The sequence below is a fragment of the Platichthys flesus genome, chromosome 12 (genome assembly GCF_949316205.1).
Source record: "Platichthys flesus chromosome 12, fPlaFle2.1, whole genome shotgun sequence".
NCBI classification, from domain to species: domain Eukaryota; kingdom Metazoa; phylum Chordata; class Actinopteri; order Pleuronectiformes; family Pleuronectidae; genus Platichthys; species Platichthys flesus.
The window spans coordinates 1,456,333-1,473,442 of NC_084956.1; the positions used below are offsets into that span (position 1 = coordinate 1,456,333).

Here is a 17,110-nt window from a genome sequence, read left to right on the forward strand (position 1 = left end):
AGTTCAACGTCACTACCGTGCGCGCTATAGATATACTATGGGTGCGTGCATTTTGCAAACGACGCCGGCATGACACACGATGCCGGCCGGCGGCCAATCATATAGAGCGACAACATTGCGCCCTCGAGTGTGATATTGCTTTATACAACAGTATAAAGCAAAATATATACTAGTAAAATGTACTGTTAATAATAATAATTGACAATAGATTGTGATTTGTTTGTTTATTTAATCATATAAACGAATGAAATTGCTTCCGGCAACAAAAATAAATTCCCACTGAGCGGACTGTTGCCAAGCAACATATAAACAAAACACCATACATAAATGCGGAGTGATTTTGTCAGTTTGTTGAACAGTCAGAGTGATGTCGGATGCTCATATCTCAATGGTATTTAATGGAAATAGTCACAAGTTTCATTACAATTTGTTTTGTGAGCAAGTATTTTATTATTTTTATCATATTTATAAAAAAAAAAAATCTTTATTTTTTTTCAATTGAGGGTGCAAACAATTTTTTTGGGGGTGCAATGCATGCTTATGCACCCCCATAGAACCGGACCTGCTACAGCCTTCCAGAGGTTTCTGATGTGATCACTGTATTTCCTTGTATATAAGTACTCCTGTGTACACAAATAAATACCAGTACTATAAACTATGAAGCCCTGCATCTATTTCACAATTAAAAACATTTAAAAAAGTATATTAATTGATTCAGTCGACAGAAAAACTGGAGTGCTTTTATTTGGAAATGGGTAGGCTACAGGAAGTGTTGACAATATTTTTGTGACGTTTTCAACAGATAAACATTGAAACTGGTGTGAAAGATCATTTCACTGTGGTCTGCTGTAAACTGAGCGCAGAACCAGAAGGAAAAAGACCAGACCTTGAATATTTAGAAGAGCAGCGTGGCCTGAACCACAACTGAGCCGCAGCCGGTGCAACATGGACGAGGACACTTCCGAGCAAGTTGGACCCTCACACACAAAGTAAGAGACCTGCTACAAACATGTGAACCTCCAAACTGAGTCCTCAGAGAATGAACCAGTGAATGATGTGTTCTGAATAAAAACATGTTTGTGTTTGCAGAGGTCAGGACCACACACTGAGAGGAGAGTCTCCAGGGTCCAGCTGTCTGTCTCAGAGGAGTTTACAGTTCAAAGATCTTCTTCTATTCTTCAGTAATGAACCTGGACCCTCATACACAGAGTAAGAGACCTGCTACAAACATGTGAACCTCCAAACTGAATCCTCAGAGAATGAACCAGTGAATGATGTATTCTGAATGAAAACATGTTTGTGTTTGCAGAGGTCAGGACCACAGACTGAGAGCAGAGTCTCCAGGGTCCAGCTGTCTGTCTTTGAAGAGTGACTGGTCCAAAGAGTATCCTCCAAACCTCAGTAATGAACCTGGACCCTCACACACAAAGTAAGAGAACTGCTACAAACATGTGAACCTCCAAACTGAATCCTCAGAGAATGAACCAGTGAATGATGTGTTCTGAATAAAAAAATGTTTGTGTTTGCAGAGGTCAGGACCACAGACTGAGAGCAGAGTCTCTAGGGTCCAGTTGTCTGTCTTTGAAGAGTGACATATCCAAAGAGTATCCTCCAAACCTCAGTAATGAACCTGGACCCTCACACACAGAGTAAGAGACTGTTTCTACTGGGACCTGCTCTGAAGAGGATCTAGTTTCCTCTAGTGTGGCCCCTGCATTAGGACACAGCTTCATTGAAGTTGGTGACTAATCTCTCAGAATCATTTAAAGAGCTCAGACCTCCACCAAGAACCAACACGCTCCTTATGAAACCACTTTGAAATCCACTAGAGACTCATTCTGATTTGGATCTGCACCAAATTCCACACACTGGTAAACAGCAGTCCTCTGAACATGTCTGTGAAAGAGTACCCCCCCCCCCCCCCCCCCCGATCTGGTTCACAGACCACAACCTTCCACCAAATTCACTGGTAATCTGTCATTTTTTATAATCCCACTAACGAACCAACCAACAAACAAACATACTGGGTGAAAACAAAACCTCCTTGACAGAAGTAATGACAACCTGTGACTGTGACATGTGACTTATCAGGAAATGTCTTCACAGGGAGAGGAAGAGGAGTCATGTTTCTGAGGAGGAGCAGTCGTCCTGCTGTGCTTCGTGTCAGGACGTCCTGAAGGATCCAGTCTCCACCAGCTTTGGACACTGGTTCTGCAGACGGTGCATCACCTCATACTGGGACCAGTCTGGCTCTTCAGGAGACTCCTCCTGTCCCCAGTGTGGACAAAGATCCAGAACAGGAGCTGGAGGTCAGTGAGCCGGTCAGAGCAGCACTGTACATGTGTCTGCTGATGTCTTCACTTCTGACATCAGCACATGTGGTTTTATTTTGTTCCTTCATACAGCATCAACATTTAACATCGTTAGAAAAGCACAAAGTTAAAAAGCTTTTATTTTCTGTAGTTTTTCTGGATCTGATGAAAACAATCAGCAGATTCTCAGATTCTCTGTCTCTCACATTGTTTCTTGTCTTTCAGCAGATCGTGGTCTGCAGGAGGTTTCAGATGAACATAAGCTCAGTCTGATGAGGAGATGTGAACATGTGACTGAAGGAAGTGATGAAACAGGAAGTAGAACCCTCCTGAACAGGATCTACACTGAGCTCCACATCACAGAGGGACAGAGTGAAGAGGTTAATACTCAACATGAGGTGAGGCAGCTTGAGACGGCTTCCAAGAGGAAGATCCTCCACGACACTCCCATCAAGGTCCACGACATCTTCAAAGCCTCCACTGACCAGCAGAGCAGCATCAGAGTCGTCCTGACCAACGGCGTCGCTGGCGTTGGAAAAACCTTCTTGGTGCAGAAGTTCACTCTGGACTGGGCAGAGGGTTTAGAGAACCAGGATGTGGGTCTGCTGGCTGTGCTTTCGTTCAGGGAGCTGAACCTGGTGAAGGACCAGCAGCACAGTCTTCTCACGCTGCTCCATGTTTTCCATCCAGCGTTACAGAAGCTCACGGCAGAGACGCTCGCTGTCTGTAAACCTTTGTTCATCTTTGACGGCCTGGATGAAAGCAGACTTTCTCTGGACTTCAACCACAGGGAGCTTGTGTCTGATGTCACACAGAGGTCATCAGTCAACGTGCTACTGACAAACCTCATCCGGGGGAATCTGCTTCCCTCTGCTCTCGTCTGGATAACCTCCAGACCTGCGGCGGCCAATCAGATCCCTCCTTCATGTGTTGACAGGATCACAGAAGTACGAGGCTTCACTGACGCCCAGAAGGAGGAGTACTTCAGGAGGAGATTCAGTGATGAAGAGCTGTGCAGCAGAATCATCTCACACATCAAGACGTCCAGGAGCCTCCACATCATGTGTCAAATCCCAGTCTTCTGCTGGATCAGTGCTACAGTTCTGGAGCAAATGTTGACCACAGACCAGAGAGGAGAGCTGCCCAAGACCCTGACTGACCTGTACTCACACTTCCTGCTGGTTCAGACAAAGAGGAAGAACAACAAGTACGGTGAGGGACATGAGACGTCTCCACAGCAGCTGAAGGAGGCTGACAGGGACGTTCTCCTGAAGCTGGGGTGGCTGGCATTTAAACAACTGGAGGAAGGAAACATCATGTTCTACCAAGAAGACCTGGAGCGGTGTGGTCTTAATGTCACAGAGGCCTCGGTGTACTCTGGAGTTTGTACTGAGATCTTCAGAAGAGAGTGTGTGATCTTCCAGAAATCAGTTTACTGCTTTGTTCATCTGAGCGTTCAGGAGTTTCTGGCTGCAGTCTACATGTTCCACTGTTACACCAAGAGAAACACAGAAGAACTCAACAACTTCTTGGGAACATATGGAGACACAGACAGTACCTTCTCCCTGGAGGACCTCCTGAAGAGAACCATGAAAAAATCCCTCACCAGTACAAATGGTCATCTGGACCTGTTTGTTCGCTTCCTTCACGGCCTCAGTCTGGAGTCCAACCAGAGAGTCTTAGGAGGCCTGCTGGGTCGGACACGGAACAATCCAGAGATCATCCAGAGAGTCATCAACAACCTGAAGGAGATGGAGAGTGATGACATTGCTCCTGACAGAAGCATCAATATCTTCCACTGTCTGACTGAGATGAACGACCACTCAGTTCATCAGAAGATGCAACAGTTCCTGACATCAGAGAACAGATCGAAGGAGAAACTCTCTGAGATCCACTGCTCAGCTCTGGCCTACATGCTGCAGATGTCAGAGGAGGTTCTGGATGAGTTTGACGTGAAGAAGTTCAACACATCAAACCAGGGTCAACGGAGACTCATCCCAGCTGTGAGGAACTGCAGGAAGGCTCAGTGAGTCCAGACATGATCAATAACATGTTCAATCAGTGGAGATGAGTCGTTCTTCAAATACACTCAGTGTTAAATGATCCTCATTGTTCTGGGCAGCATGGTGTTGCAGTGGTCAACACTGTTAGTGCAGCCTTTCTGTGGGGAGGAGGTTCTCCTGGTGTCTGTAGGGTTTTCTCTGGGTTTTCCAGCTTCCTCCACAAGGCGTTTGTACGCCACCACCAACCAGTGCAGTGTCCTTCCCACCAGGTTCCTGACATGTTGACTTCAGATCACTGTAACCTTTGACCTTTGCCCACTGAAATCTAATCAGTTTCTCTTTGAGTCAAAATGTGAAGAAATCCCCTAAAGAAAGTCTTGAGATATCATGTTCAAGAGGCCATAAACATGTTCTGTGACCTTGACCTTTGATCTTTGACGACCTGAATCTAATGAGTTCCTCTGTTAGTCTGAATGAACACTTGGACCAAATTTGAATTCTCTTGAGGAGTTTTTAACAGAGAAGGGATTTACCAGGGTGAGGGTCACATGATGAAATCAAATCAAATCAAATCAAAGTTTATTGTCACATGAACAAATGACAGCGTCTTCAGCTCAGTGAAATTCTTGTGACCTGGCAGGCAACATCTATGCAGTAGACATATTACATATAACATATAACAGTGCAAAAACTTAAATTTAAAAGAAGGGCTAGCAGCAGTTTACAGGGTGAAGGAGTGAGGAATATTAATCAAGTTTTGTATGATTGTTGTGTTTTCAGATTTTATTCTCACAGATATTTTCTTTAATTCCAGACTCCGTGGTTGTCGACTCTCAGAGACTCAGTGTGAAGTCGTGGCCTCAGCTCTGAAGTCAGACCCCTCACATCTGAGAGAACTGGAACTGGGTGGAAACGACCTGCAGGATTCAGGAGTGAAGCTGCTGTGTTCTGGACTAGAGAGTCCAAACTGTCGACTGGAGACTCTGAGGTCCTTAAATCCTTCTTCACTTTTCAGACTTTCTTTCTTATTGGGTCATTATTTATTTAAATTGTCTCAGTTCTGCTCTGCTCACTGTCCCTCAGTCATCTGTCACTCACCCAGCCTGTCAGTCACGTCCACCTCATCAACTCCATTCACCTGCACTCACCTGCTCCTGATCACTAAGAAAGTGTCAGTAAATAACATGTGGACTGAGGCCGAGCACTCGTCCTCCTCAGGTTTTCAAAATAAGACACATTCTTATTGAAACACGTTGGACAGTTGATAAGTATAGAAAAAAACAGGAAGTGACTGTCAGGAGCCATCCCTACTTTAAACAGTGTTTAATTACACAAACCTGCTCAGTGACCAACACACAGAGAAGAAGCTGATGAATGAAACAATGGTCCAACATGTCTGATCTGATATTTATCTTCAGGTCACAGATTGGACTGAGGTCAGCAGCATGTTGAGAGTCTGTGTTGACATGATGACGATCCACAACAACAGGAGGACACATTCTAATATTCATATTTCTTTATCCAGGTTGTATCAGTGCAGTCTGTCAGAGATCAGCTGTTCTTCTCTGGCTTCAGCTCTGAGGTCAAACCCCTCTCATCTGAGAGAACTGGATCTGAATCTAAACGGCCTGGAGGACTCAGGAGTGAAGGAGCTGTGTGGTTTTCTACAGAGTCCAACCTGTCGACTGGAGACTCTGAGGTCAGTTCACTGACTGACCTTTGTAGATCTCATATCTACAAAACAGCATTTATACACAATTTGTCTAATTTCGTTCTAATTGAACATAATTCCTCTTCATACATAACTTGAATCAATTCATTAATGAATCTGTGACATTTTAAATATTCAGCTACTTGTTAAAACACTGAGTTTAGTTCTGGATTTCCTAAACTTATCTGCAGGACAGAGACCGGGTCCAAATAATCTATTTTTACTGAATCAGGACTTGTTTTATAGTCAAACGAAGTCCAACCTGTCGACTGGAGAAGCTTAGGTTAGACATCATGTTTTGATGTTAAAGGTTCAGTCAAAAGTATTTTATTCTAAAGTCTGTAAATATAAAGTATGTAAATATATAGTATTTATTTATAAAGTATGTAAATATACAGTATTTAAATATAAAGTATTTAAATGTAAAGTAGGTAAATATTAATTATATAAATATAAATGCACCATTGAAAAGAACAACTGTTACAATTCAGATGAAACTAGTGAAAACATCTCTAGAATTCTTTTCTCTTCAGTTTCTAACAATGGATCCTTTCACCTGAATCTTCCACACTGGAGCTTTAAGGTCAAAGGTCAGAGCATGTGTTCCTAACAGTGAACACTGATACTGAACTGAGAGATGTTTGTAGAATGAGCGCTGAGGACCGAGTCAGGCTCAATGTGACTGAAGTTTTACTGACAGAGAAACAATCCAATGCTGGACAATGTGTACATGTAATGTTTCTGTGGAAGCTAACCAGGACTTGTCCCGGTGGTCCTGTGGACTGACCACATGACAGCGTGCTGCGTTGGTGTTCTGGGACAGGGCTCAGGGTCCAGAGTCCAAGTTGATTATATTTGATTCCTTTTATTTTCAGGACCAAGTTCTTCAGCCATGTTTCTTCTACTTTGGGTTACACGGGGTCGTCCATGCGTTTATCTTTTCACCACTAGATCTCTGTCCCGCCCTGTACACACGTGTTCCTCAGGCTCCCTGCACCACTTTCAACTGGTCAAACTGCTGCTCAGATCATCACCACTTCAAGAAAACATGATCATAGAACTGCTCGCCCTTTCACACATCAACTGTGGAACATGTTCTGACAAGTGGGTCGGACATTTTGTGGAACAGAAGCAGCAACAGGAGATTGTCCGGGTCCGACTCGTTCACAGCAACAGGAACATGTGGGAACATTCAGACAAGGGGCGGAGCCAAAACACATATCACCATGATAACCATGGTTACGTTAAGTTATGTTAAGTTACAGGTTCACTGTGAAGGAGTTAGTGACGTCTCCAGGTGTCGTACATGTGAACGTAGTCCACTTGTCCACTTGTACGGCACCTGAACATGTCCAGCAAGATATTTAGAGACCTCTAGTGGTGAAGTTACATATTACAAACAACTGAACCCCGAGGACATGAGGACTTTCAAGCTGTTATCAGTCATGAACTCTGTCAAATAGTGTCTGGACATTTTTCTGGAGTTTCACATATGAAGAACGGGTGGAGCAGCAGGAGGCCGGACATGACGCATAAATTCTGCTGTGGAAAGATCAGTGTTGTTGTTTACAGCTCATCCACACCGGCGTCAGACCTCATCACCAAAAGATCTGGAATCTCCTTGTGTTTCCAAGTTTACATCTTCGTCTTCTCTTTTTCATCCTGAGATATTTGTGTTCTTCCAGTTTCACGTCCGTCACGTATTAGAAGCCTCATCCACACGTCCACTCGCTCTCTGTGAATCCTCTGGACATTCACCTGCTCTATTCTCACATGGACTCACTCAGAAACTTTATTAGGAGGCTGCAGGAAAAGTTCCAGAAAATGTCCAGAACAACTTGACTCAGACTTCAGGTGTGAAAACAGAGACAGTGATGTTTAGTCAAAGTCTTTTGTTTTCACACATGAACTCAGTTTAATTTACAGTTAAGTTTTATTCTTTATCCAGGTTGGAGAGCTGCAGTCTGTCAGAGATCAGCTGGTCTTCTCTGGCTTCAGCTCTGAGGTCAAACCCCTCTCATCTGAGAAAACTGGATCTGAGCTTCAACGGCCTGAAGGACTCAGGAGTGAAGGAGCTGTGTGGTTTTCTACAGAGTCCAACCTGTCGACTGGAGACTCTGAGGTCAGTTCACTGACTGACTTTTGTCGATCTCATATCTATAATACACTATTTATACACAATTTGTTTAACTTCGTTCTAATTTAACATAATTCCTCATCATACATAACTTGAATCCATTCATTAATTAATCTGTGACATTTTAAATATTCAGCTACTTGATGCAACACTGAGTTTAGATCAGGATTTCCTAAACTGATCTGCAGGACAGAGACCGGGTCCAAATAGTCTATTTGTACTGAATCAGGACTCGTTTTTAGTCCAACATGTCTGATTTCATATTTATCTTCCATGTTATGAGTCTGAGCTGACAGTTTAATTCAAAGTTTTATTCTTTATCCAGGATGGAGGACTGCAGTCTGTCAGAGATCAGCTGTTCTTCTCTTGCTTCAGCTCTGAGGTCAAACCCCTCTCATCTGAGAGAACTGGATCTGAGTGACAACGGCCTGCAGTACTCAGCAGTGAAGGAGCTGCTTGATCTACGGCAGAGTTCAACCTGTCGACTGGAGACTCTGAGGTCAGTAGATGGTTGGAGTCAGTCCACGCTGCTTTCATCAGTATTTTACTAAACACAGTCAGTATCACAGATCCAGGGTCTGTGCTACCAAGCAGGATTTGTGGTTATCAGCTTAACTTCAGGTTTAGTTTTTTCAGTTCTACGAAACTCGTCCACTTCTTAACGAGGTAAATCACCATGGTAACTTCTGATTAAGTTTGAGATCAACCTGTATAGAAGCTCCGCCCACTGAGCACAGTGACTCTACACTGTTGTGTGGTGCACACTCTCCTTAAAGGGACCGATAAGGGAAGTTTAAATCAACGTCTCAATCTCTCCAGACTCATCCTGTCACCAAGACACGAGATGCACTCAGTCAGCTTCCTGAAGAAAGGGCCATGTGTTTGTATTAAGTAGTGATGTCAGAGGTTTCCACCACAGTATGTATCCTCAGAGACAGTGAGACAGTGTGTGTCTTCTTCTCTTCCTCTCGTCTTGTTAGTAAACAACAGATTCAGATTTCGTGGTCTTGAGTTATTTATCTCAATCACATGTTATTATGTCGTGGTCACGTAATATATTTTTACCAGATGCCACCAGGGGGCGCTGTAACTTACACATTGACATGATCCAGATGTTTTACCAGCTGTTCTTCCTGCATTTAGCAGCTGTGACTGAGTTTCTTTTATTCTGGATCATGTGTTTGTTCTCCTCTGATTTTTATTATAGAACAGTTTGATCCTGGTTGTGAAATATGAGGCTCTGCTGTCAGTCAAACTGTCCATGTCTGTTATTGGTCATACTAAGTAAACCCCGCCCCTTTTATGTGCACGCTCAGATCTCGATGAAGAAAACCTGAGTTAACTTAACGAGTTGATAACCAGCGTCATGTGACCACTTAGCCTGACTGTATCTGTCAGGTTCAGTTGAGCTGATCTCAGAAAGATCTCCTGGACATGTTGAAGTGTCTTCGTAGTTCAGGCCTCAGTGTTTCCTCAGTGAAGCTGTGAGAGGACAATGAGGACAGACGTCAGGATTGGACAGAGACACAGAGAGACAACAGTCGGTCAATCAGACAAGCCACAAGCTGCTTGGGATCATGTGATTGAGTTGACGTGAAGACCACAGTTGTTGTTGTTTTCATGTGAACAGGAAGTGAAGCTGGACCACAGCTGACAGCCTCACACGAGGGACAGAGACGGTGTCGTCTTCATCTGATCTGAGGCACTTTGTTCTCTCACTTCATCCGTGAAGAACTGATCAGGTGGATCTTTGTCACAGCTCTGAGATCAGTGGGACTGAAGCCTCTCCTCATCACATGGTAACCAGGAGCTCTTTATACAGAGCAGAACCTCTGCTGAGGTCCATCTGTCTCCACTGGTCCCAGTTTGTCAGAAGCAGATGTTCATCAACACACAGTAAAACATGTCTTCACCTGTAACAGCAGTAAATCCACCTCTCAGGTGTTCACTCTGCACTTTGACATGCAGGGGACACACACTGAGCTCTTAGCGTGTTCATTCCAACACGTGAACATGAAGCAGAGAGGAAGCTGCTCCACCTCTGAACAGGACTGAAGTCCCTGCTGCTCTTTCTACTGGATGAACTGCATCACTTACTCACAGCTGATGAAGTGAGTCTCTGTAACACTGATGTCTTCTTCTCTCAACAGGTGGTGAGCTTTGTGGAGCTGAGTGTGAAGAGCACAGTGTGTGTGGACGGAGGCTGAGCTGTGTCCTGAGGATCCAGAGGCTGAAGCAGTAGCAGCTTGTGTGTAGTCTCCAATCTACACAACCCCTAATCTGCATCTGTTTGTGAGATGAAACCGGAGCACCTGGAGAAAACACGGGGTGAACATGCAGACTCCACACAGGAAGACCCCATCTGAACCGGATTCAAACCAGCAACCTTCTTGCCCCGATTGTGTTTATTCATATGAAGAATGTGTTTATTTACATGACACAACACAAGCAGAATATATAAACCCTCTATAAAGAGTCACATACAGTGAGTTTAAGTTTGTCTTTATTATTTTCAACCTTTGTCTCTCAGTATGTCTCCATGTGTGTAGAACCACATTCTGTGTATATGTTTTTTTATGATCTTAAAGTTCCTGGATTCACGTCACAAATTGATTCAGTTCAACACAAAGTTAAACACATTGAAATCACTTTGTCGAGTTTTGTCTTTGACACAAAAGATAAAAACTCTGGACTTAAAAATGGGACGTTTTCATTTCTGCATCAGGTGCAGAGCGGTGGTGGCTTTTCTACTTTTGACCCACAGGTGGCGCTGCAGTATAACAGCAGCACATCCCAGTCAAAGCCTTTATATTCAGTCTATGAGTCAAACACATGGATCATTTCCTCTGTGACAAACCAGATGTAACGAGAAGAAAAACATCTCAGAGAGAAAAGTTCTGTTTCTACTTTAATGCTCAATAAACATCCTTCCACCGACTTCACTGGAATCATGACTCAGCTTTTCTTTCCTCTTCAAACAAACTGGTGGAAACATCTCGTCCTTGGTGCAGGTAAAAGAACAAAATCACCAGTTTGACATAATGGATACAAGCAGAAGAAAAGTGAATGAGACATTTACAGTATGAAGAAGAGTCGATACTAGAGCAGAGCATCTTTAAGTCTCTGAGGAAACTGTTTAATAAACATTTTACCATATTTAATAGAAAACTGACCCGAGGACGTTTTATACAAACGTAGATGAAGATTTTGTTGTACGTTCTCGACCACCACCTCAGAACATCCACCAGGGGGAGACTGTAGCAGGCCTCTGGGAACAGCAGCATGCTGGGAAATAATTGATGATGGGAGGTTCACAGCAGAGACAAGGGACAGAAAGTGTCTGAGAGACGATGTCCTGAAGACAGTGGACATTTTGGTCCTGTTGTGTTGAACAGTTTGTGTTATTTTGTGAAGACACTTGTCCAGTGGCGGACTGGGACAATAATTCAGGCCGGGAATTTGATGCCATTCCAGGCCACCCTTCTCATGCAGACCACCATACCTCTAGTTGTGTATTCTAACACTATTTGATAGTTAAAAGAGATTTAGGAGTGACCGATGAGTTATCTATTTGAATATATGATTTTCATTGAAAACCCTGTTTTCAAATGTTATAGCAATGGATGAATACTCAAAAACTATTGAGGACAGCAGCCATAGGATACACAAATGTACAAGTCAAGACATACAAAACAATGGGCCTATATTTGTAAAAAGAGAGACAAATACTAGCCTGGATGTTCAATAATTAACTTTACTTTCAAGCATCAAACATATAAAACATTTATCAAAACTGGAATATATTAATTTCTTTAAATTTAACAAGCAACAATGTAAGAACAACAAAGAAGAACTTAGAATACAATATTCACTCATTAGTGGCAATAAAGTAGATCACTAAGAGTAACCAGTCAGCGATTATCCCTAGTAAATCAGTAGGCGGCGCAGTAGCTCACTGCTCTCTGCCATCTTGTCAATAATGTCATCTTTGTCAAGTGCCATTAGAATCTCCTTCTCTGTTGCCATCAGCATGAATGCTTCTAAGTTCTCTTGATTGAGAGAGGTTCTCAGGCAATTCTTCACAAGTTTCAGAGTAGAGAAGGTCCTCTCACAGGCCACCTGTGAGACTGATAGTGTGAGGATGAACTTGTAGCCCAAACCAATGATATGATATGATATGCATCTGTGAGCAGATTGTACTGTGACAGGAGTAAATAGCAGCATACCAGGCAGTTTTTACAGGTTGAACAACTTGTGCTCACAAACTCCACACTTTCATCAACATCCTCTCCAGAGTCATCACTGGTGGTGGCAGCCCTGGTGTTGTACTCCTCTTGTAGTGATTGTTTGAGTCTTTCCCAGTGTTGTGCCAGGCTGGTCAGTTCAGCCTGCAATGCTTCAACAGTGGCACGGTCATCAAATTTCAACAAGCATTTGCTCCTTCATGGCTGTGTTTGGAAGGCCCTTTTCTCTGATTTCAGGAAAGCGTTTAGGATCCATGCAGGAGACATCTGCACAGAGCACTGCATTTGCTGCATAACGATGGTGGATACTTTCCACAACAGTGTCCAGTATCATTACATTACAGTACATTACATGTCATTTAGCTGACGCTTTTATCCAAAGCGACTTACATTTTTAGAACACTCATCATTTTATGGGGGGCCATCTAGGGGTTCAGTATCTTGTCAAGGACACCTAGGCATGCAGATGGGATAGAGTGGGATTCGAACCGGCGACCTTCTTGTTGCATAGCACCCGCTCTATCCCCTAGGCCACGCTCTCCCCGTATCACATTGTGGATTTTGATTTCACAATTTTTGTCAGCATTAGCAATGAGGTCATCTTCTGCCAATTCACCTTGCCTTCTCTTCTTTTTTTTTGTTCTCTTCTCTGGCAGAGCAGTTTGAGCTTCAGCATCACAGTTCTGCTGTTCTTCCAGAATGCCATTGGCCCACTCAACAAAGTTGTCTGCTGCCTTCTTCACACTCTGAAAGTCTCTTGCATACTTTCTCAGATTATCCTCTGTTCCAGTCACTAGGTGTTGTGCTGTCACAAAATCTATCCCACTTGTTTGCAAATATTTCGAGAGAGGGGATGTGTTCTCAAAGATCCTGAGATAAATCTCAGCTGTGAGAATCGTCTCATACCTTAGCAGAGCATCTTTGTACCCTTGGGCCTTGCTTCGGATAGAAGGTTTTATGGTCATGTCCTTTTCAATTTTCTCCATAGTGATGATGACATCTGTGTAGAGTGCCTGGTTGGGCTTTGCAAAGCCTCCGAAGACTTTCTTCAATGCTTCATCTTTAGCCCACCAGCGTGTTTCACCAATGACACCTAGCCGCCTGCGTCTCTTGTCCTCAGTGGTTTCCTCCCATAGGTGCATGCGCTTATAGGAGTCTCGAATTAACACTGCAATGTCGTTCAGGAGACAGAAAAGGGATTCGCTTGCAACAACAACCCGAGTGGTGTCACTTAGCACAAGATTTAGGATGTGTGAGTAACACCAAATGTGGACTTGGTTGGGAGATACTTCTGTAATCAATGCAGAGAAGCCTCTGTATTTTCCCTGCATATTAGCTGCTCCATCTGTTGCATTGCCAATGCAATGTTTGATGTCTATGTCCATCTTTGCGAGTGTCTCTTTTACAAGGTCCACAAAGTACTGTCCAGTTGATGACTCACAGTCAATGACAGCAATGAGTCTCTCATGGACAACAGTAGTGACATATCGCAGAACTACTGCACATTGGTCTTTGGATGTCAAATCCTGTGTTGTGTCCAGTTGTACAGAGAACATCCCTGCCCTTTTCACTTCAACAGCAATTGTCTGCTGAATCAATGACCTGATGACTTCAATAACTTTATTTACTGTCGTTTTGGACATCATTGTTACCAATGACCCTCTTCCTTTACTTTCCATCTGTTTTTTACTCTTCTCAATACAATCCTTAACGTGCTCTTGTAGGCAGACATCATATTTGCTCAGCAACAAAATTAGTTCAAGAAAGTTGCCATGGTTGCTGGCGATGTTTTCCAATGTATACGCAGCTTCTTGGCTGTGTCCTCTGTAGCTAAGCCCGCATTTACCGATAACTTTTACTACATTTATGACACGTTCCTTGACCTGCCTCCTCTTTCTGATCTGCTCTCTTTGAATAGACATTTGTTTGTCACTCAAAAGGCTACAAATGTCTGCCCTGCTGGCTCTGAGAAAAAAGGCTTCTGCACTCTCTCTGTGAGTCTTGCTTCTCTCATGCTCCTGTACCCTCTGATGGGCATGTTTCCAATCATGCATCCCTCCTTTGGCAAATGTACTTTCACTGGCAGAGGGTTTTGCAAATGCTAGACATACTGAACAGAACAAGGAGTGAGTTCCTTCATTGTATGTCAGCCATTTTCTGTTGGTGCCATCTTTGGAATTGAATACATTAGGGATGATTCTTTGAGTGGTTTGTTTTGGGTGGTTCTTAAAAAATAAGTCATAGTCCTTGGGCTGAGGGCGGGCAAAATAATCAAATGAATGTTCTGTTTTCTCCCTTTCATTTTCTCCTGTGCTGGACTCTGAACCTGTCTCTCTCTCTCTCCCTCTTCCTCAACTTCAACGTCTGGTTGCTCTGCAGAATGAGATTGACAAGTATAGCCTGATTCTAAACTTGTATTACATATTATGCAGTCATCAATTGTATTCTTCCTGATTACACTCTTGCTGATAGTTTCATTAATAAATCACCTATTAATCTAAAAGCATACTCTGTATGCTCTTAAGTGGTACCTGGGATGTCCTGCTCTGTTTCTGACTGTGTACCAACACTCTCCAGTTCTGCAGGAGCACTTGGGGTACCAGTGCTGCTGCTGGTTCCTTCTCCACCTTTGCAAGGAAAAACCCAAGAGCAGGCCATGTTTTAAGTTTATTGCACTGCTGTTTACATTCAAACAATGTGTATTGCACACACAAACCAGAAAGACAGGTGTCTGTGAACACAGCCTATAAAGTTTATAGTCATACCATATAGAGCCTGTATATATTATTATGATAGTCAAACTATCATTTATGGTGCAGAATTACAATAAAGAAAACTGCCACAAAGCTGCAGCCCAATAGATTAAGAGTAAACAAAAAAGCTAGCTGTATTTAATAATGCTTTATTATTTCACCATGTATAAACTATCCTGTAGTGGCTCAAACATTATGCAACATATTTTTCATTCATGTCTAGGCATTCTGGATTGATTGTCGGGCCGTGTGCCTGTGTCAGTGTGTGTATGTGTTTGTGTGTGGAGGGGGCTGTGTTGTAAACTCTGAAACCACCATAAGAAATAGTAGGATCTCTTCTTTCTTCTAGAAAAAAAGTTTGTTTCTACCCTTTTCCGTTCCTTAGTAATTGGCATTAGCGCGTCTTTCGCTTCGCCATTTAATTCCTATTATCACATGTCTTCTTCATGTAATAAAAACTGATAGCTCATCCTCAAAAAGCACTATAGCTGTCCCAAAAGATTATTTTTCTAACGACTAATCTAGCGATTTTTTTTTTCGATTAGTCGACTAATCGAACGACTTTCTTTTTTTTTTTTTAACATGACAAAAGTTCTCTTTTCACGAGAGTATAAAATCCGAACCCGACAAAGTCTATTCATATTTCATAATATTGTAATGACCACGGAAGAGGCAGTGAATGAAGTGATTAGACAGCTTAGATACCTAATAAACCGTTGGAACACGCAAGACCGGTCACCATAGCAACGCTGGTAAACAAACCCTCGGAGCTCGGCTTTTGGCTGAGTTTTATACCATATAAAGGAATGAAGACATTTAATGGTCCAAATATTATTAATAAATATTCGAATATATTCAAATATTAATATTAATAAACATACGAACTTTTATCTTTGGTATACTACTGCGACTGCTTGATAAACGAACATTCCAGGTCGGGGAAGGGGGAAAATCAACAGAACTTGCGGTGGTTTGCGGCCATCCTGAACCAGAGCTCCCGGGTGTTTTCTTTTTAAATGCTCGTGCATTGCCGTAGTGCTGCTGTGGTACGCTAAACGTCCCGGTGCTCCCGACGGCCAATCCGCCACTGCACTTGTCTCAACATGATGGTTTCACTCCATGTTCAAGCCCGTCTCAGTTCTTTGTGACTTCAGGATAAGAAATGTTTGACAGAGTCAGTTCCTGACAGGCTCAAGTCCTCACTGTGTGGAGAGGTCATCATGTGACTTTGTGATGATCCTCAACACAAGTGTGTCAGTCCAACATGTGACTGTGACGCCATGTTCATGAACACGCTGCTCTAACATCTGTCCAGCAGATGTTGAAGCTCTGAGGTCCACTTCCTCTGCAGAGTGAGACCATCATCTCTTCATGGAGCTGTGCACCAGGCTGGTGTCACGTGACCAAACACAAAGTGTGAACAACACGTCGTCCAAAGGATCCGTTAGAATTCCATCAAACACATTTATGGGATATACTTTATACTTATAAGGAAAAGCTTGTGCTCTTAATGGAATTCTACATCTGATCAATATGTCTCAATATAAACAGCCTGACAGCAGATCAATACATTTGTTTTGTATTATTTATCGGTTGATTTCATCCATTCACAAAAAAAATAATTTGAAGGCAAAACACAAAACCTCTGATCCTGAATGAAAAGAATCAGAAAGAAGAATAATCTGATATAAACTGCTGCTCGTAAACAAGACGCTCATCAGTTCAGTAGCTTCAGTTTCAGGTTAGTGTTTGGTTTAGGTTCAAGTTTAACACCTCTCTCTCTCTCTCTCTCTCTCTCTCTCTCTCGCTCTCTCTCTCTCTCTCTCTGATGGTTGTATCTGTGACATGTTAGCTCCGCCCAGCGGTAATACAAATCTAATAATCTTTATTTAAAGCTGCTCACACACAATTATAATAAGTTTGAAACGACATCGAGCTTCTTCAGTTTAC

General features: G+C 42.9%; 1 pseudogene; it reads left to right on the plus strand.

Annotated features, from left to right (window-relative positions):
* The first annotated feature begins 805 nt into the window (after nucleotides 1–805).
* On the plus strand, nucleotides 806–10,320 carry LOC133966545 (NACHT, LRR and PYD domains-containing protein 12-like; annotated as a pseudogene).
* Nucleotides 10,321–17,110: the final 6,790 nt, after the last annotated feature.